This window comes from Hippoglossus stenolepis, chromosome 16 (assembly GCF_022539355.2).
Source record: "Hippoglossus stenolepis isolate QCI-W04-F060 chromosome 16, HSTE1.2, whole genome shotgun sequence".
NCBI lineage: Eukaryota > Metazoa > Chordata > Actinopteri > Pleuronectiformes > Pleuronectidae > Hippoglossus > Hippoglossus stenolepis.
In genome coordinates this window covers 15,039,147-15,061,289 of record NC_061498.1, presented here as the reverse complement: position 1 = coordinate 15,061,289, position 22,143 = coordinate 15,039,147, and the positions used below count along the sequence as shown (strand labels likewise).

The following is a 22,143-nucleotide window of genomic DNA, read 5'->3' as shown; positions in this document are numbered from 1 at the left end:
AGGCAAAGTTGCACATAACTTTGAGACTTAGACATGCTCTCAGTTGTCATACTGGGGGTATAGCTCAGCGGTAGAGCATTTGACTGCAGATCAAGAGGTCCCCAGTTCAACTCTGAGTGCCCCCTTTAAAAAGATTGTCAATTTTAAAAGAATAAGCTTTGTGACAAACTACTTCAATGTATATTTGTCATTCATAATAAGGTGCTAACTGTAAATAATAGGATTTATACACTAATCATCAAAACAATGTTTTCAATGCCACGAAGATATACTATTAAATGCTTCAGAGAGAGAACAGGTGAATCATCATCTGCCATACTGTTCAATGTGTTTAAGACACAGACATGCTGGTAGTTGTCATACAGGGGGTATAGCTCAGTGGTAGAGCATTTGACTGCAGATCAAGAGGTCCCCAGTTCAACTCTGGGTGCCCCCTTAAAAATGGTTGTCATTTCCCAAATAGATAAACTTATACAAGATAGAGAACTTGGGATAGCTGCAGATACTGCAGCATTAAGTAGGCGGAGGATCCCAGAGGACATTTAGGCTAAAAACATGGTGGAACTGAAGCCATTTCGAGGGAAATTTGAATGTCAGGGCTCACTGACACTTGGATGACACCACAGGAGCAGTATGGAGGTGTTTTCTGAATTTTTTCTGTTATTTTTTTACGTTTGAAGAAGTGGTCCCCATATACTATTTACCAATTGTTTTGGATTTGGCTGCAACGCTGTTTACCCCTGAGACTCCAGAAGTGTTTTGTGGACTCAAACACTTCACCCAGCCCTCCATAGGCATAGTGGTGAGTAGATAACGAGTGAATTTTCATTTTTCTGTGATCTTTCCCTTTAAATGCTTCAGAGAGAGAAGAGACGAATCATAGTCTGCCATATTGTTCAATGTGCTTTAGACACAGACATGCTGATGGTTGTCATACCGGGGGTATAGCTCAGCGGTAGAGCATTTGACTGCAGATCAAGAGGTCCCCAGTTCAACTCTGGGTGCCCCCTCTAAATAAAACTGACAGAGAAGTATATAACACCAAAAATGTCCATACATACACCTTTTATTGATTTGTACCTTTAAGATTTTATGGAGAAATCAATCAAATGAATCGTAATCACTTTATATAATCATGTGAATTGTTTATGGTATTTAGCTTTATTTAGCCTATACAAAGCCAGATCACTCTATACCTTTTGCCTTATTATGAAAAACAGGGGGTATAGCTCAGCGGTAGAGCATTTGACTGCAGATCAAGAGGTCCCCAGTTCAATTCTGGGTGCCCCCTTATAAAAGAATATCAACTTTGAAAGAAAGAAGTTTCTTTCAATGTACTTCCACATGTACTTTTCAATCATAGGCTACCTATAATCATCAAAAAAGGGCTTTCTCTGCAGGTGGATCAAAATAATGTTTTCATAGCCATGTAGATACCATTAAATCCTTCAGAGAGAGAAGAGGTGAATCATAGTCTACCATATTGTTCAAGGCAAAGTTGCACATAACTTTGAGACTTAGACATGCTCTTTCCTCTCATACAGGGGGTATAGCTCAGCGGTAGAGCATTTGACTGCAGATCAAGAGGTCCCCAGTTCAACTCTGGGTGCCCCCTTGAAAATGATTATTAATTTTAAAAGAATGAACTTTGTGACAAACTACTTCAACATATATTTTCCATTCATAATCAGGGGCTAACTGTAAATAATAGGATTTATACACTAATCATCAAAAAAGCTCTTTCTCATGGATAGATGATGAGACAATGGGCCCCTGGGCAAAGACATTTGTATCTATTTCAGGTGAAGCAGAACGCTTAGATTCACTAACGCACAAAATGACTCAGTGATGCCATTTTCGGTCATTTTGCATCTTTGTTGTCATTTTTATTTACTTTCAGACCAAACAATGTTTTCAAAGGCACGAAGATATACTATTGAATGCTTCAGAGAGAGAAGAGGTGAATCATCATCTGCCATACTGTTCAATGTGTTTGAGACACAGACATGCTGATAGTTGTCATACAGGGGGTATAGCTCAGCGGTAGAGCATTTGACTGCAGATCAAGAGGTCCCCAGTTCAACTCTGGGTGCCCCCTTAAAAATGGTTGTCAATTTCCAAATAGACAAACTTATACACAACTTGTGCATTAAAGATAGAGAGCTTGGGATAGCTGCAGATACTGCAGCAGTAACTAGGAGGAGGATCCCAGAGGACATTTAGGTTAAAAACATGGTGGAAATGACACCACAGGAGCAGTATGGATGTGTTTTCTGATTTTTTTTTCTGGGTTTTTTTTATGTTTGAAGAAGTGGTCCCCATATACTATTTACCAATTGTTTTGGATTTGGCTGCAATGCTGTTTACCCCTGAGACTCCAGAAGTGTTTTGTGGACTCAAACACTTCACCCAGCCCTCCATCGGCATAGTGGTGAGTAGATAACGAGTGAATTTAAATTTTTCTGTGAACTATCCCTTTAAATGCTTCAGAGAGAGAAGAGACGATTCATCATCTGCCATATTGTTCAATGTGTTTGAGAAACAGACATGCTGATGGTTGTCATACCGGGGGTATAGCTCAGCGGTAGAGCATTTGACTGCAGATCAAGAGGTCCCCAGTTCAACTCTGGGTGCCCCCTTAAGATAGACCTGACAGAGAAGTATATAACACCAAAAAGATCCATACATTCACCTCTTTATTGATTTGTACCTTAAGATTTTATGGAGAATTCAATCAAATGAATCGTAATCACTCTAAATAATCATGTGAATTGTTTATGGTATTTAGCTTTATTTAGCTGTATTTAGCTTTATTTAGCTTTATTTAGCCTATACAAAGCCAGATCACTCTACACCTTTTGGCTCATCATAAAGAACAGGGGGTATAGCTCAGCGGTAGAGCATTTGACTGCAGATCAAGAGGTCCCCAGTTCAACTCTGGGTGCTCCCTTAAAAATGGTTGTCAATTTCAAAAGAGAGAAAGTTGTATGTAACTTGTGCATTAAAGAAGTAGCTTAAATATTAAAGATAGAGAATATAGATACTGCAGCAGTAACTAGTAGGAGGATCACAGAGGACATTTAGGCTAAAAACAAAGTGTAAATGACGCCATTTCTAGTCAAATTTAAATGTCAGGGCTCGATGACACCACAGGAGCAGTATGGAAGTCCTTTCTGTTGTTTTACGTTTGAAGAAGTGGTCCCTAGTTACTTCAATTGTTTTAGATTTGGCTGCAACGCTGTTTACCCCTGAGACTCCAGAAGTGTTTTGTGGACTCAACACTTCACCCACCCCTCCATCGGCATAGTGGTGAGTAGATCACGAGTGAATTTTCATTTTTCTGTGAACTATCCCTTTAAATATTTCAGAGAGAGAAGAGACGATTCATAGTCTGCCATATTGTTCAATGTGTTTGACAAAGAGACATGCTGATGGTTGTCATCCAGGGGGTATAGCTCAGCGGTAGAGCATTTGACTGCAGATCAAGAGGTCCCCAGTTCAACTCTGGGTGCCCCCTCAAAAGGGATTGTCACTTTCAAATGAAATACCTTTTATGTCAACCAACTTCAACATTAATTGTTCGTTCATAATCAGAGGCTACCTGTAAATAAAAGGAGTTGTACAATAATCATCAAATAAGCTATTTCTCTGCAGATGGATCAAAATAATGTTTTCATAGGCACAGAGATATACTATTAAATGCTTCAGAGAGAAAACATGCCATCCATAGTCTGCCATATTGTTCAATGTGTTTGATAGACAGACATGCTGATAGTTATCATCCAGGGGGTATAGCTCAGCGGTAGAGCATTTGACTGCAGATCAAGAGGTCCCCAGTTCAACTCTGGGTGCCCCCTTAAAAAGGATTGTCAATAATCTTTACGTGCACTGTCACTGCAGATCTGCAGGTTTCAAATAGGCGTGAAATTGAACGTGTAAATGCTTCAGAGATAGAAGAGGTCAATCATTATCTGTCAGAGTTGCATGGTTGTTTTAGACAAAAGTCGACATAATGATTGTAACAAACCTGAATTCTGTTTAAAAATCGAAGAAGAAAGAAAGCATCCACTGCAGTTGAAGTTGGCAAACAACACTGAATCATTGTGATAACAGAGTCAGTATAAACAAATAAACCAATGAGAACGCATAATTAAAGTCTTCAGAGAGAGCCGGAGGGAGTTATAGTTTGTTGTTGCACAAAATAATAATAGTAATAGTAATAGTAATGATATAAGAAAATGTTTACCTACAATTTTATTTAATTTCAAATATAAAGTGTCATTCCAATTGTATGTATTAGTCATTTTACCACTATAATCACTCATTGGCATAACATAAGGGGGTGTAGCTCAGTGGAAGAGAATTTGACTGCACATCAACAGGTCCCCAGTGCAACTCTGGGTGCCCCCTTATAAATAATAAAATCTATATCTATGGTAATCTACATTTAATTCTGTTTTATGATTATTCACGATTAACTGTGTTGGTCCAATAGTATAGAGGTGGAGGCAGAATTGCCCCTTAGTAGTTTAGTTTATGTTAAATGAGACTAGTCAGGGGGTACAGCTCAGCGGTAGAGCATTTGACTGCAGTTCAACAGGTCCCCAGTTCGTCTCCTGTACACAAAGCCTTTACATGTGTTATTATACACTGCCAGAAAGGGATAAATGCATAACTCTAAATAGAACCACTGGGCAACTTGTAAGAAAAATTCAGTTCTGAATAAAAAAGTAAACCCTCTATCCAGCGCATCATTAGTAGTTTCATGTGCCCAGTTTAAACAGAATGCTCTGGTAATTTTACTTAGTGTTCATTTTATATTGTAAAAACTGAATGGCTCAGATCCATGTATCTGCAGCCGCTGACTGACTCCTCTGCCAGAGAGGGGGCATCTATCAGGACAATTACCTGCAGTGTCGTGTGTGGAGCAACGGAAAACCTGTGGACTCTCAGGACTCACTGGTGCACAGTGTTTGACACCTGAGGCTGCTGAGATGTTACATAATAATACAACAGCAGTTCTCAAACTCAGTGTAGAGAAGCTGTACCCCTGTTCATTGGCAGAAATAGTGCTTAAAAAGGTTAAATGTAATGTATTTAGTAATTGGTTTCCTGCAGGGGGCACCCAGAGTTGAACTGGGGACCTGTTGATCTGCAGTCAAATGCTCTACCACTGAGCTATACCCCCTATGATGACTCATGTGTGATGGATGGATGAATGGATGGATGGATGGATGGATAAATGGATGGATGGATGGATGGATGGATGGATGGATGGATGGATGGATGGAGTATACATCATCCCGAACCAACCATTCCATAATTAATGAACACTAATCAACAAAGAAACCAATAACCATCTAATGCAATTGATGGAAATCTTCTTGCTGAGCATCTATTAACAAACATGAGAGAAAAACAGCAAACATTTTTTATATCATTTGTTTCCTGGTGCCTTTAGTAAATAATTACAATACAATAAAAACTGCATGTGACTAAGGTTAATTTATCTCCATGTTATGCACAGCAGTGCTTACACTCTGTATCTCCCCTGTTGACCGTGAGGAATATCCTCTGGAACAGTAAATCCTTGATGGCTTTTGTCTGTAATCACCACGGAGCAAAATTGAATTAACACAGGGTGAACGGAGGCGTCCACAGGCAAAGATTCATGGTCCTAAACAAACAGGAGCAGACTATCTGAGTCCCTGGCATAAACACACACCGTCTGACGGTTTGCAGTTCAGAGTGAAGGCAAATGTGTGTGTGTTTTGTTGTGGTGCTGAGCTAAGGCCTTGTAGGTGTGTGTCCGCATGGAACAGAGCCAAAACGAGAAGGGCACTCTGAACGCATCCCTCTGACAAGACTTACATCCCACCATGCTTTTTTAAATAATAATATTCATAAACTACTATGAGCTGTTTGTTTGGAGTCAGTGGGTCATATAACATGGAACCTATTTAAAAAATGATGTCTTTATTAAATAGTAATGTTCATATTAGATAGAGGACTTGCTAAAATCTAATAAAATGAGGTTTGTCCTATTTGTCTGGGGGTAGTAATAACATCTGATATGATTTGGAGTCAGTGCGTCACATGACATAGAAGGTATTAAAAACTCAGAAGAGCGTATGTACCGCCACCGAGGCCCAGCAGTCCCAATATGAAGCCACATTTAAATTCATTCGATTTTTATTTGGATCTGCACCAAATTGTACACACTCATGAATATGTCTGACGTTTTTCATCAAGATCTATGAATTATTCTGTGAGGACTCAATGAGAATGATGAAAAAAATCTCATAATGATAAAGAAAGTGAGAAAAATGTACACTGAAAAAGTGTAATGGCTTCTTTAATGACCTCTACTGCGTCCTTTCATCAATGTTTTCCCTAATCCTGCTTATTTACAGACAAACAAACAAACGCAGATGAAAACCTAACGTCCTTGTTGGAGGTAATAAACGACTGATGTTCCAGTGTAGTATAAATGGGGTGTAGGTCGATGGCAGAGCATTTAACTGCAGCTCAACAGGTCCCTCGCTCGTGTTTATGACCAACATAAACATTACATGTGTGACCTAGCTGTGCAGCATGTGAAAACCGACACAGGAGCAAACATCTAGGAGCTTACACCGCTCCGTGGGGAGATTTTAGAGGATGCAGCCACGGATTATTAAGCCCTATAAGATCTATAATGCACATTTATGTTCAATATGTTTCTCTACAAAACAAGATTAGAGGAGCCACCACCTTACTGTAATCTCAAAGCTGGTCCGGCCTGCGTGTTTATAGCTCACACTTGGCTGCAGAGAAAGTGGTTCCTTTCTTCCACTACTGGTATGTTGATAAAACACATTATATAAAACCATCACTGTGGAATGTTACCCATGTTTGTATTTATCTACTGAAAATGAATTACTTAAATCTGGAGTCGTTCTATTCATTGGTAAATGCAGGTTTTTTCAAAGTATAGCTTTATATGTAGAGACAAGCTGAGGGAACCAGATGAAAGGGGATTTACAGGTATTCACAGACTTACAGTGACAAAGATAATATCACTTTACATGTAGGTAGATGGTAGCATAGTTTTATTTCTAACATTTGACTGCTGTATCTGTGTATAAGTAGTGAAACAATGTTCTCCACAACCTTGATCTGTTCCATAATAACGTTTTGAGTAATTATAGATAAAGATTTGTAACTTTTTATTGGCCACCATGGAGCTTTTCTTTTATTTTGCATTGTTGGCACCTTGAAGTTGACAAGAAAATTAAGATTTAGCTGAAATAATTGTAGAGTCCGACATCAACACCTCTCCTGTTCATCTCACACGCCCATAATATTTTCTTTTTTCTTTTACACAGCTAATGATAATTTGTAATAAATTGTTTTCTACTTGATTGTTGTTTATTACTTCGGCCAAAGAGGTTGTGTTTTCATCTGCGTTTGTTTCTTTGTTGATTAGCAGGATTATGCAAAAACTACTGGACAAATTTCCAGGAAACTTCATGGAAGGATGTGGGTCAGGAAAGGACCCATTAAATTCTGGTGCAAATGCATTCAAACAAAAATAATGTAAAATTGTGAGACGTTTTTCAACATTTTTATTGATTTCTCATTGAATAATTCATGGGTGTAAAAAAAATCTGGTACGTTTTCGACTAATGTTTGAGTTTGAGCGATGTGAAGCAGATCCAATTAAAAAATCTGGATCTAGTGAATTTAAATGTGGTTCCACAAGGGAACTGTTGGGCGTTGGCGGACGTATGCGTTCTACGGGGCGCCACTCTAGTTTGTACATTTCATTTATTTGCCAAACCCTATTGCAGTAAATGCTAAATGAAAACATCAGGCTTATTATGTTCTTCCAGTTGGCAAAGCCGTGGACTCACATTATTCATTCATAATTCATGTTCTCCAGCAAGACTGAGCCACACTTCATCTCAGGCTTTGTCGTAAAAACTCTTCGACTCATCAGCCTTCAGATTCTCATCTCTAATTAGCGCAGAAGCAACGGGCTACCTCAGGTGAACGGACGCTTGGGCATCTCTGCGAGCATGTGTACGTTATCATACATAATCATGCATGCCAAGACACACACACACACACACACACACACACACACACACACACACACACACACACACACACACACACACACACACACACACACACACACGTGGTAGCATGCACCTATCATCTCCTCAGGCTGCGGCTCACCAGCAAAATCTCATTAGAGCAGGATGGAGGAGGAGGATGAGGGAGGAAGGAGCTGGGGGAGGGACGGCAGTGAGAGGTGCGGTCTGAGGGTCTGTGTGTGAGTGAACGTGTGTGTGTTTGTGTAATGTATTGACTTGATTGTACAATAACTGTACAATATATGATGAATTGGAGGTAAAATCTGTCCCAACCCCAAGTTAAAGGGCATTGGTAAAGCAAAGTGCTCTGAGGGAAAGAGCTGCTGTGTGGTTGTACTTCTGTATATCCGTGTACTTGACTATATGTGTGTGTGTGTGTGTGTGTGTGTGTGTGTGTGTGTGTGTGTGTGTGTGTGTGTGTGTGTGTGTGTGTGAATGTGTATGTGTATGTGTATGTGCCTGTGCCTGTGAGTGAGTCAGACTGAGGGCGATTCAGAATTAGATGATTCTTGTTGTGTCTTTAGGCATGGATGGAGCATATTTGACGTGTGTGTGTGTGTGTGTGTGTCTATGTGTGTGCAGAGCATTCTTGCCTTTGGTGACAGGTTTGGAGGGCAGAGGTAATGTGTGTGTCTGTGCGTGTATGTGTGTTTGTGTGTGAATGTGTATTTATGTAAACCTCTGAACGTGTGTGCTTACATTTGTGTAGACCTCAGAAAGTGTGTGTTTGTGTTTGTGTAATGCTCTGAATGTGCGTGTGTGTAAACTGCTGTACATGGGTGTTATTCCTATTCATATTATTCACATTCTCCAGGGAAGCGGCCAGTGTTTCATTACATTGTGTGTTCACTTGTCAGACATATTTGTTCCTGAGGCTGCTGCTGCTGCTGCTAAATATCACACACCTGGATGCACAGTGTGTGCTGCTCCCGCTCATTCGGTGTCTTCTAAGACCCCATTACCATGCTAATAATATCCTCAAAATCTGACTGCACTCTCACCTTGATGAGTCTTCGTCACAGGGCCCGTGCAGCACATGTGGGATTAGGGATGACTTCATTTACGGCAGCATATCTTTAATACCGCGGGAGCTGAAAAGACGCCGGGCAGGGGAAAGACGGATTAAGGCGAGGAGGGTTCCTTTGAATAACGTCCAAAATATGTATAAATATCGCAGCTGGTTCCAAAATGTATTCAGCTATATGTTAACGCTGTAAAATTTGGGAATGAGAAATGAAGTTGGATTTAATATGCTTTCTCCCTGTGTGTTTAAATGTGTGTGTGCATATTGGAAGTGGAAGCATGTTGGTGCATTTTATGGCGTCATAACCCATAAAACCTGCTGATAAACTAGCTAAAAGCATTTCGTGGTTAAACGATACGACTAAATATACTATTTATAATGTATGAAATATTATGCTTCAGGGAGTATTTCGATTTTTACATTGCAAGTAGTAAAACGTGACATTAATTCTAAGCAGAATTTTATCGCGCTGTTCTAATCTTTTTTAACTTTTGACTTTTCCTCATTTCACAATGACCCCCGTTAGATAGTGACACCTTATGCCTACTAATTGATATCTAAATCTTTGCTCATCAATTAAGAGGAATATATACAGTACATATACATACAGGAATAAGTAAAGTAAATAATTAAGCAAACCAGCTAACCTGGTACCTTTTCAGTAGTTAAAAGTAGCCTTTAGTTTTTTACAAACTTGTACGCAATACATTTTCAAATATTATTGTGCATGGATTATTTCGAATTAATCTAAGTTGTTAAAGTAAGTGCAAACTAATGTAAATCACCTTTATCTCCTGTCAAACATACATAACATACATTTTTATCTTGTTTTATATAGCCTACTGTCTATGCATGATCATTTATAAGGCTTTGCAAAAAAACCTCTTAATCTGAAGCATCTGTCAAATAAATGTAGTCAAGGAAGAAGTAAAAATGACCCCTTCTGAAATGAAGTGCAGCCAAAAAATGTAAAGTCATATATTGAGTTAGTAACATGCAAAGATAAAACAAAACAACCCTGATAACAGTCATCATTAGTTGCATGTAACCTCCATCCATGCTTTTGTATCATATGAAATGAAACATGGACATGTGTTTTTAAATCCCGATTCAGAGTTTTTGCTGTATGTGAAAAAAAAAAAATCTTAATTACAGCACTTTGGAGGGGGACGCTCTTTCATGTTTGGTTTAATGTATCACTTAGAAAAAAAGCTGACATTAAGCTAAAAGAGGTTGAGCTGTCTGTGGGCCTGCTGCATTCACTGTCCTCGCCGATGTGTCAGTGAAGGACTTTGCTAACCCACTTATGCAGCTGGATTTGCATTGAGTGAATCGAAGCGAAAGATTTAAATGGCATCAGTCTTGCTATTAAAGCAAAGCAAAAACATCAGACAAACAGGGAGGAGCAGCTCTCTCCATCTCTCTCTCTCTCTCTCTCGATTTGTGTGGGTGTGGGTGTGTGTGTGTGTGTGGAGGAGCAGAGGGAGTGCTGTCCCCTGCCTCTGCTCGGTGTGTGCAGCAGCTGCAGCTTTCAGCCTCAGTCTACACTGTAGGGGCCATTCTGCTGTCTGAATGACTGATAGATACAAAGAGCCGAGTGGTGATGAGAGGTGACTCAGAGGAGAGCGCTGATGGTGCGTTTCAAACACACTCGTGCCCGTCTGCATGTTGCGATTCAACATTTGTGTGACGTGAAAACGAAAAAAGACAAACTAAATATTTCCGGGTCAAGGCTTCGAAGCAGGATCAACAGTAAGGCACCGCGAGGAGCCATTTTTTTTTTCAGTCATTAACGCGTGTGTCGATTTCACAACTGGCCTCAGGGCTGGGAAATCTTGGACTGAATTTGGAAAAGAGAAGTCCACCCCTCCCACCACCCCTCCCTCCCTGATATGAGGTCTCATATGTTCATAAATAAAAAAAATAAAAAACCATGGTTACAGATGCTGACCTACGCCTGACGCACACATATGTTACAGAGTAAAAACCCTGCAAGCGATGCAATCAATTCTCACACTCAACAGAAACAAACAGACATTTGCACAGGAAGACACAAACGGGAAGCTAAACACGCATGGTGCCCACAGTCTAATGAGACCAAATCGGACAGAGTGCATGAATGGAGTGCCCTGATTCAGCCCGTGGCACCGAGCTCTGCGCAGAGACAAAGCTCTCATGCAACATCCCCCGTTCACAGTCTGGCACTGAGGGCAGAAAACGTTCGCTGCTCCCAACTCTCAGCTCCACAGTATGGAGGTATTATAATATCTGAAAGGGGTGGGGGGATAGCGGTGGTGGTGGGGGTGACTCGGCTCAATACCATCCCCCACTCCCCTCCCCGTGGGCCCTCGCCGTACCCGCCCCCACAAATCCCAACACACACGCCGAACCATTCCGCCAACCTCCCCGCTTCGTGCTCTCACTGTACTGTTCTCACTCTGTCCCCATCCCCCCCCCTCTACAGAACCTCCACTTCCTCGTCCTCATCAGCATCAATCAGGGACCATAAGGGCAGACCCAGAGCTTTTTGCACATTACATACACGGCATGCCACCGCGTGTGAATAATGGTTCATTCCATGTAGAGTTCACTCATGTACAGTGCGACGCATGTGAGCCAGAAACCAGCTGCACAACCCAACCCTAACACAATAGATGTTTGTTTTTTTTCAAGATTTTGGGCTTCAGGACTGCAACTAATGATCCTTTTTTATTGTTGATCCGTCTGTTGGTTACTATTTGATCCATAAAATGTAAGAAAGTAGTGAAAAATGACAGTTCAATGAAAATCAACAAATCTTCACAACAGAAAAGGGACAAATGAATGTTGAGGAACATGATTTATATCCTCATAAAAGTTGCCATGCAATTAATGACGATTGACCAATAATTAGTCGTTTTATTGTTTCTAATATAAAACCTCTAAAAGGATATTAGAGGAGCTCTCTGTAACACAGGCCTATTCCAGGTTTACGTTGTAAGTAATGCTCAATTAAAGACATAATATGTAACAATTCTTTATTAAAATGTCTAAAAATTACTAGACCGTTGTTATATATATAGTATAAATAGTATATATTTGTTGAGTTCTGCACAATGCTTCAAACAATGTTCAAACCCAGAGAAATCCTTGATTTAATTCAAGGTAATAGGACGCTTCAGTTTGCCTCTTGTTTGCATCATGTCTGCTTCTCTGCTGTGACTTTGGGAGCAAACGACTTAAAGGAAACACACATTGTTAGCCAGTTGGCCAGTCGGCTGTTTGGTCCTTCCACTGTTTGTATTGGTCACTTGTGATGGATCACGATTAATCATTGCTGTTTGCTGCGTAACGTGAATAAAACGTCAATACATTACCTCAGCGGTGAAGATGACTTGTGCCTGAGTCACGTCAGGTAGATTTTCATCGACAATGATGGTGAAGACAACAACTCCCATGATCCCACTCTGCTTCACGACACCATTGAACTAGGTCTTTTGTTATTGTTTTGATTGAGAGACGCCTAGTGGCCACAGTTACATTTTGTAATAGATAGTGAATAATTTATTAATGCTTCATAGACTTGTAATAATCCATTAATAAAAACAATGTTTGGATTCCTGTCCAGTATATGTAATGTGAGATATGTGGAAGATGTGACTGCAGCTACACACAGTTGACACACAGGTTTCCCTCCTCCTCTGCTGTAGTTTCTTAAGTTCTGTGATGCTGACGCTAAATTTGAAACAGTCGCAGGGAAACACATTTAGCAGCAGCTTCCAAGTTCCTACATGTTAAAGAATAGGATAAGTAAGCATCAAATTAATTTTTTGTGCAAAGACTTTGGAGAAGTGTCGTCCATCTTTATATAAAGTCTATAGTAATGACATGTACAGTTAGGGTTTCCCCACAAATCAAATTATTTTAAAACCAATCTGAGAGTTTAAAACAATATGTGTGTGCAGGAGTGTAAACGTTTCCTACGCCACACTGGTATAGTCACCCGCAGCTCTTCCTCTTCCTGCAGGACATTCATGGGAAATGTCACAGCGTCCCAAATTCAAACCATCTCTTCAAGTGATGGTTTATCCCTCCAACCAGATTTCACACCATCAAGGGAAAACCTAGCAACAATTCACTATTCTTATCAAATATTAAAACAACACAATAAGTAAAAGATTTACCTAAAAAGGTTTTCAATCACTTTGCTTCAAATGATGTGTACGAGTCACAAATAGCATCAAATTTTCACTATTAGATCTTATTTTGAACGAAGGGTCACAGATACAAAGCCTTTAGCTCAGCACCATAAAACTAATGAGACGATCTGGCTTTAGGGGTTTTGGAAGAAATCGTGTCTTTTATGGGGATTAAATGATGCTATTTAATATTATCTTAGCCAAGACAAGAACATATATATATATATATATATGTTGACTTAAAAATGTAATCATTTGTGCAGATATAGACCAGCAAACACACATCATCCTGCATCAACACAGGATTCCATGTTCTGTCAGTTAAATGCAGCACTGGGGTGAAACAAGCTGCTAACAAGCATTGAAAGGAATGAGTAACCCTCTGACAGAGCAAGAAGATTTACAGATTTCAGCACAGGGGTCAATTACCACTCACATACGCGCACACACTCACACGCACGCACACACACTCACACACACACACACACACACAAAACAGCACTACTTCTTCACTTATTGATGAGATGGTTTTCTTGAGCTCAGGGGGGCTGTTCCCAGCGAGCTGATGTGTACTGGAGCTGATTAGAGCGAAGATTTACGAGTGACCGTGAGTAACCGCTCTAAGAGCTTCGCTGGGTGGACCTGAGAGGAGAGACGCTAGGGATGCACAGCGAAAAGACAAATGGGTTAAGCGAGGTAAAGCGGGACAGAGGGAACGAGCATCAGGCCCGCTCCTGCACAGTCTTCACTGTGAAGCTAATTGTCTCGGGCCAAAGCAGACCTGAGACCTGCCAACTGCGCTCATCGCTCTCTGCTCGGTCAGGGCCGAGTCTGTCCCTGCACAGGTGTCGAGCAGAGTCTAATAGAAGGTAAATCACAAACAGGCCCCCCGAGGATGTAACACGATGCAACAACATTAATGAGTGACTGATTAACAGCTGTCCCATTAAAACCGTCTCTTTCTTAGCACCTGACATTACACTTCAAACATGCTAATAATTCAACTTCCACCCCTGTAGCTAGCGTGAAATTGGCTCTCAGGGCGTCATGAGTCGTGGACATCTATTTGGGGGTGTGACAGTGAGTCAATCAATTAGCAGCACACTTGACTTCCTGCAGAAATTAATTTGCATTGTTTAATGAAATGTGGCTTTCGCCCTGCGGCGGCGGGCTGTTTAAAATCTGAGTGGAGCTACCGTTAACTTCAGGATCGGAGCTCTGTGTTGCTGCGTCCAATGGCAGCAGCTCCACACACACACACACAGACACACACACACACAGACACACAAAAACACACGCTGCCAGGACGGAGAGCGCTCAGAGGCCAAATGCCACTGCCAGCCACAGTTGAACTTGTTTACTCCAGATAAGTAGAGACATCGTTGCCATCACAGTGACTGAACGCTGAGAAGATGATCTTGGCTGAGCTTGTGTGGAGGAAAGAGCGGGGACGTCTGCAACACACAGGCATGCACACACGCAGGAGTGCACGCACACACACACAGAGCAACTCCTTATTCTAATTAATGTTTCATTTGAGTTAAGCTGTTGACATGAATCCTTGATAATCTGCAACTGAGTCTCCCTGTTGACATGAATAATTCAGTTAACACTGATGTTCTTGTCCACCTGTGGTGTGTGGTCTGCAGAGTGAGCGGTCGGCTGCCAGCCCCCTACCCGCAGTTTCACTCCATCCCCTCTTGATACTGACATGTTTTGTGCCTCCGTGCAGCCGAGGCAAGAGGCATTACATTTTTGGGTTGTCTATCTGTCCATCTTGTCAGTCTTGAACGCCTTGAACGCCTTGAAGCAGCGTCTTCTAATTTCTTACAAATGCTCACTCTGACTCAAGGATGAACTGATCAGATTTGGATGGCCAAAGGTCAAAAGGTCAAACTGCCAAAGGGTCAAAGGTCAATGGTCAAGGTGACCAATAGAAAAAAACGTAGTTTTTTTTGGCCACAATTACAAAATAGGATGAAATGATGAAGTGAATACATTTTGTGGGTAAAAGGTCAAAGGTTAACTTTACTGCGACATCATTATGTCCTACCAAACACATTTTTCAAGATAACTCAGGAACAGAAGGAAGATTGTGTCCTGCAGTTTTATTCCTCATGTTAATTTTCACATTAATATGATATATTTAAAAGAAAAGATTCCAGTTCCAGACCTGTAATCTCTGAAAAGACTCACAAGTCAAATAGTCTCATTCCTATTCCTTCTTCATCTTTACTACATGGAAGTCGGTTCAGTTCAAATACATACTGCAGTTTATATTTATTTTCATACAATTAATATAATTCATGAGGTTTATTATTATTTATTTTTATAGAAGATAACCTAAGAATTTTTGACTGGTTAAATGAACCTCCTGATCCTGAGTTTGTCTCAGTGCAGTTGGCCATGAAGTGAAAGAAGTTAAATGTTTGCTTGTTGAAGAGCAGGCTGCAGTATCTTAGTATATGAGATATGCAGGTTTTAATTATCAAGTTGGAACTCAACATTTAATGGGATTAAGTCGAATCTGGAAGAATTTTGTTGGCCTGAAACATTTGGCTACTTATCCAAAAACAAACATCTCTGTACAAACATCTTTTTCTTTTTATAAGAGTAATTTGTTTGCTGCCTTGAAGGGACAATTAACCCTCTTCTCAGGGCTGGTTCGGGTTAAGCACCTCGCTCAAGGATACGCTCATGGGACATCCAATCACAAAAAAATAGGGCTGTGTTGGCGGACACTGACCCTGACACTGTTTATTCTGACCAATCCACAGGACATCGTTCATATTTATTTCTGGCCATGAATGACAGGGGACAAGGATCTCTCAAGCTATTATACTGGGTAGTAAGTCAGTCCATGTGAAGCATTCATCAGCCATCACGCACTTTCCTCTGCTTGCACCATGGACACTGTTGCTCCGCCACCACTGCACTCGCCTTAAGGAGCGAACAGTCGGGATGCAGCGGCCAAGGTTTATCAGGCAACGGGACAGAGTTCAGCCTGAATTCAATCAAGTCAAGCCAAAGAGAAGCACAGGATCTCGACATAGATGTTGGTGTAAATAACAGATTAATGGGTGACAGTGGTGAGGCGATAAATCGGGAACAGTGGGTGGCAGCAGCTCCACTTAAATATCTCCTTTGCTTCTGTTTACAACAGAAGATTTCTGAGTTCCGGCTGAATCACACAGAAAATGCTAAATGAACTAAACCACTTAGTATATTTCGTCACTTTTGAGTTCAGCAACTGCACTGTTCAAGTACTTATTTATAAATCAGTATTATAATACCTCCATACTGATTTATAAACCCCATCTCCATAAGACAGGCGCCTTATTAGGACAAATCCCTCCAACGTTCATCCATGTGGAGAAATGGAGAGGGCACGACGAGCCCTCCAGCTGGTCAGTTTTGTGACTTGACACTGAAACGCATTCAAGGGTAAAAAGGATTAAACTGTTTAAATGAATAAACTGACAAAACTGAAGATGGTATCGTTTATATTTTCTATTATCTCGTTGGAATCATCTGGTAGAAAGCTACACCATGTTATAGGATCTTCAGGTCAAGTATGAATATTAATAGGATAAACCTGTCTTCCAAATTTATTGTGATAGGATTTATATTCATTGCCTAGATTATGGTCACAAGAATTTTTTTTCTTTTTAAAGTGAAGGAAGCAGATAAGAAGTAAATTTTTGTTGAGGTGGATGGTGGATGGACAAACACCACAAATTATGACCCTGGAAACCAGGATTGAATTCTGAGTTTGGATTTTGGTTCAGTTTGGGACACAAATTGTGGTTGTATTAGTCACATACAGAGGTTTGAGCCCCCTGCAGTGGTCGCAGGTCCGGTCCTGGCCCTTTGCTCCATGTCTTCCCAAATTTCTCTTCCCATTTTACCCTCACGCTGTCCTATCAATAGACGCACAAACAATATCTTTAAAAATCTCACGTTTCTGTCTGTGTAGAAACTGTTGTTTCTACACAACAGTTGTTGTGTATTGTATTGTAAATAAACAAATGAAAAAGGCTGAATTATGTTTGATTTAAAGCATTGTACCCACTGTCAGGGCTTAGAGGGGACACCTGAATAGAACAGAGCCAGTGTTAATGTCAAGTAACAGCCGCCCTTTTCCTACGACGACAGTTAAAATGTCTGCCGCTTTTTCTCCTGTTTTTCGATCCATGACAGACGCCCATGCAGGCCTCTTCTTTTATGTCGATGTCATCTCCGTGAGCCGTGGATTCTACTGTTGTTTTGTTTGGTGCTTATGGATCAAAACACGCCGGAGACCAGGAGGAAGATAAGGAGGCAAGTCAACGCAAAGCTGCCAACATTAAGAATTGATTCACAGCCGCAGCCAATTTCAGCAGATGGCGAGTGAATGTAAACGGAACCGAGCAATCAAATTTTCCACAGAGCACTTAAAGGATGGGGAGGAAAGAAAGTGAAAAAGGCCTGAGAGGGATGGATGGAGGAGCTGAGAGGGAAACGTGCTGAATGACTGGAGAACAAAAAAGAGCCCCGTTTGCAGCAATATGTCCTCGCCTACGGTTACACTTGTTCCAATGCAACTTTAATCATCCAATCGTGCTTGTCGTGTCAGCTGACGGGTCTGGTTGTGTACAAAATTGGATTTGGCTCAAACTGACATCGCATATAAAAGCCAGAAATGAAAGAAACCAGGCAAACGTTGTCATCAATACGGTCTCGATGTCGTCCGCAGACGAATGAACAAAGCAAAACGATGAAAAGAAAAAGAACATAGAGGGAGAAAATAACATAAGGACACATTTAAATAGGGCCACACAAGAGTTGTTGCGATGCCGCGTGGGGATGGTTATATAATGTTGACGGATCAGTATTTTCTTTAAGATCAAACCTTGTCACAGAAGTGCTGGAGAAGGGGAGACGTCTGATTAAGGATTGCCTAAACATGGTGTCTGAGCTGAGAGTACGGAATCCATAAGCCCATTGTAGCCTGAGGAAACTCGGTCCGGGCCGAGGAGCACAGCAGTGTGCACAGCAACCTGATGAAGCCTCCTACATCACACTGAGGACCACACAGTGCAGTGCTTACCTTTGCCTACATTAAGCGATGGACAGAGTAAAAGCTCTTTTTGTTTACGGCTACATACAGCTTCTATTACAAGAACAGATTAAGTAAACACAAGCATAAGATGGAAAGTCCAAGCATGGACACGATCCGTAACATTTTTACCTCACTGATACCAGCCTCACACGTTCCTCTCTTTACAGTGTGCCAGAGCTGTATTAAATCACTGCAGATGCTGAAGCAAACAGTGCATCCTGCTGCCGCTGCTTTAAAAGGGAAGTGGCCACATGAAACACTATATATCACCATCTTCAGTACTGACCGCAACCAGTTAACAAAACTACGTCTAAAAAAGCAACAAGTCAGTCATTTTCAGAAATGTATTATTCCTTAATTGTAGTTTCACAGTCAGGAGCAGCCACGGTCTGCAGGAAACAGGCTGCACGCCTCCGGCCTTTTAACAAGGTTACTTTATTTTACTGTAAATTACAATACATTCAATACTAGGGCAGGAGTAGGAGAGTACAAGTTGAGAAATTCCATCCATCTATTATCTATAATGTTTATCCTTTGAGGGTTGCAGGGGGAGCTGGAGCCAATCCCAGCGGACACTGGGTGAGAGGCGAGATACACCAGGGACAGGGCGCCAGCGTTTCTCAGGGCCAAGCAACAGAGATAAACAACCATGTTCCCATTCATACCCATGGTCAATGTAGAATCTCCAATTAAAACTAACCCCAATCTGCATCTCTTTACGTGGAGGAAACCACAGACAGAGGGAGAACATGCAAACTCCACAAACCAGGATTCAAACCAGAAACCTCCTACTTCCTGTAGCTCTTATAAGTAATATAAAATAAAAAAGGAAGTGGTCTGATTTCCTAAATGATTTATCTATCATAAAACAACGTTCTAATTATGTATTATTCCGTGAAATATTAATGAAAATGTTTCTAATGATAAAAGAAAAAGGATCTGCCCCTTAATAAAACGCATCAGCGCCAAAATTTAAAAGGTTTTTTCCAGGCCCAGACTCCAACACTCCACGAGGATTGGTGGAGATCATTTTAATAGATTTTGCATAATCTTGCTAACAAATAAACCAACACAGAAACAAAGACACAGTCAAAAAGAGGCAATAAAAGGCTGCATGTTCATCAGGTTGTTTGAATCCGATTGATCAGAGGATAGTTTTTCACTGACCACTTTACTAAAGCAACATTAGGGGCTTTTCCTTTGTTGGATTTATGAAAACGAAGCTGCTAAAGGAATGATTGCAGTAATATTAAGACACATTTATTACATCATGATGATCGCGGGTGTTTTTAAATCCACCAGGACCCAAATCTTAAGGGCTACAGCTTTGAGACAAGGGGAAAATGAACCAAAAGGAACAAAACAAAAAACCCTCGGGTTAAGTGCTTGAGACGGGTTCACTGACTTGAAGGGGAAGTGTGTAGCTGGAGCCGAGGGGCTGCAACTTCTCTTGAGCTCCCACACCAGGCTGGAGGCAGGAGCAATGATGAGATCCAGAAACAATCGCCTTGTGCCAGCAGAGGAAGCTGCTGCTGCTGCTCCTGCAGCTGCTGGGGGCATACAACCACTAAGTCATTATCATTCTCAGAACAAACACGCTCGTCATCTGAGTTAAACTTTATGTAAACGGTCTGTCTTGAGGCTTCTTTAGCAGAGAGGCTCCGCTCCCTCCTCTCCTCATTGCGTTCAAGTCTGTCCCGTGCAGCAGAGGCCCGCACCAATAATAAACAGAGAAGAAGAAAAAATCTGACAGAGCACAGAGCTATTTAAAGTTAGGCCTTAAGCTCCTCTGTCAAGTGAACCCCCTCCACCCCACCCTCCCCTTTTTCCCCTTTGTTTTAGACGCGGAGTCTCAAAGTGTTAGCCTGTGAGGCTATCAGCGAGGCTACACTAGTAGCACGAGAGCATCTGTGCGCCCCTTTGGGCTTTTTCCTACCCATCACACCATGGTGGGCTGGGGCTCAGATAATCCTGAGGCCTTGTGGCCATGGAAACCCACTCATGTATGAATGTTACTTTGTTTAAACATGACTCCAGGAGAAGAGACAGAGAGGAAAGGACAGGGCAGGACCGTCCTGGGAGACACGTCACGTGTCGGTGATGTAACAGGAAAGAACAAAAATAAGCGAAAGGAGTTGCTGCTTCTGTGTTTTTGTGCCAAAAAACAAATGGAGGCACAAGGAAGCTGACAGGTTGATTCATCAGTCTGTTGGTGATGAAGCGTTATTCAACCTCTGCTTTACAGTGCAATCAAGTTAATCACAATAAATCACAAACAGAAGTAAACATGAAGTCCTTAAAAAACTATTTTCCATGGGAAAAATCAAATCAGTGGACGAGCATTCAATATCTCATCATCTCATTCAAGGACGTTTTAACCCCTGTCTGTTTGGATGTAAGCAGGATGAAGCTTGGTGGAAGGATGTGGTGGGGGTCAGGAAAGAACTCGTTACATTTTGGTTTGGATCTGGATCAGGCCGGATCCAGGAAATTCTTTTTTTTCACTTTCTTTACAGTTGTGAGATCCAACGTTTTTCGGAGAATAATTGATGGATCTCCAAATAAAAGTCAGACTCAAATGTGGTTTCACAAGGGGACTGTTAGGCCTCTGCGGACGTATGAACTCTACTGAGTCGCCCTCTGGTTAAAAATGAAGTCAGTAAAAAAGCAGGATTCAAATTTGATCAGAAACTAAGCATCATTTCATAAGGAATCAATAAATTATATCCTCATTTCATTGATTTAATCAAGATTTAGTGGTGTCGCTACCTTTTCCTCACTACGTCCATGCAGCTCACACCTTTTCTCTGCTTCATAGCAGATTATTTACACTCAGACAAAACTGAAAAGGCAGAGATCTATTATCACTAAATTATGAAAGAAATCAATGTTCACAGCCCTAATATGATTAGTTTGCATGATACGGAAGAAAAGTTGACAGAAAAGCATGAAATCAATCAAGATAAATTTAATTCAGTGATTAGTTAAGTCTTATTAATCTGTCGTTTATCCTTTTTTGAAAAGATCATTTCTTACACAATTATATAACAAATAAACCCTCTAAAAACTGTGTATTACGACTTCCCAAATTCGCTTCAAATTGTTGTTTTATCCGACCATGATACAAAGCCCCAAATTATCATAATTACTTTCATATATGACAAGAAAAGAATCGTATCCTCACTAAGAGGCATTTTTGTACATAAAACTTCTGAAATGATAAATTGTTTTTCATACAGTTTCAGGATCATTTTCTCCGCCAAGGAGGTTTTGTTTTCATGTCCGTGTGTTTTCATGTCCGTGTGTTTACACAAAAACAACTGCTTGGATTAACATGAAACCTGGTGGAAGAATGTGCGCTCAGGCAGCAGATCCAAATCACTTTCTTTAACATTGGGAGATTTTGTGCGTTTTTCAACATTTTCACCGTTTTCCCAGGAAATAATTCAAGGTTCTAGAGGAAAACAATCATTAAGAGAACTGATATCTATGAGTGTGTGAACTTTGGTGCAGTTTAACTGAATTTAAGGGGCTGTTGGTGACCTTGGTGGAGGTATGTGCTCCACTGAGGGTCATGCTAGTTATTTTTATCCAGTTTGTTTGAAATAAAACTCATATACAGACTTTTTGTTATTACTGGACCATCTGATAAAACACTAAAACTAAACCTGTAAACACTTCACTCATATATGTATGGTT

The 22,143-nt window shown here is 40.8% G+C and overlaps 1 protein-coding gene and 11 non-coding genes across 12 annotated transcripts in view; 10 read left to right on the top strand and 2 right to left on the bottom strand.

Annotated features, from left to right (window-relative positions):
• Positions 1-22,143, bottom strand: part of gjc1 (gap junction protein gamma 1) — a 47,486-nt gene that overhangs the window by 15,406 nt on the left and 9,937 nt on the right. The gene's annotated exons all lie outside the window — the stretch shown is intronic.
• trnac-gca lies at positions 54-125 on the top strand. The gene has a single exon. It is a non-coding gene; the product is annotated as a tRNA-Cys (tRNA).
• On the top strand, positions 365-436 carry trnac-gca. Its single transcript has one exon. It is a non-coding gene; the product is annotated as a tRNA-Cys (tRNA).
• trnac-gca lies at positions 939-1,010 on the top strand. The gene has a single exon. It is a non-coding gene; the product is annotated as a tRNA-Cys (tRNA).
• trnac-gca lies at positions 1,220-1,291 on the top strand. Its single transcript has one exon. It is a non-coding gene; the product is annotated as a tRNA-Cys (tRNA).
• trnac-gca lies at positions 1,544-1,615 on the top strand. The gene has a single exon. It is a non-coding gene; the product is annotated as a tRNA-Cys (tRNA).
• Positions 2,027-2,098, top strand: trnac-gca. The gene has a single exon. It is a non-coding gene; the product is annotated as a tRNA-Cys (tRNA).
• On the top strand, positions 2,568-2,639 carry trnac-gca. The gene has a single exon. It is a non-coding gene; the product is annotated as a tRNA-Cys (tRNA).
• trnac-gca lies at positions 2,879-2,950 on the top strand. The gene has a single exon. It is a non-coding gene; the product is annotated as a tRNA-Cys (tRNA).
• Positions 3,446-3,517, top strand: trnac-gca. Its single transcript has one exon. It is a non-coding gene; the product is annotated as a tRNA-Cys (tRNA).
• Positions 3,786-3,857, top strand: trnac-gca. Its single transcript has one exon. It is a non-coding gene; the product is annotated as a tRNA-Cys (tRNA).
• Positions 5,117-5,188, bottom strand: trnac-gca. The gene has a single exon. It is a non-coding gene; the product is annotated as a tRNA-Cys (tRNA).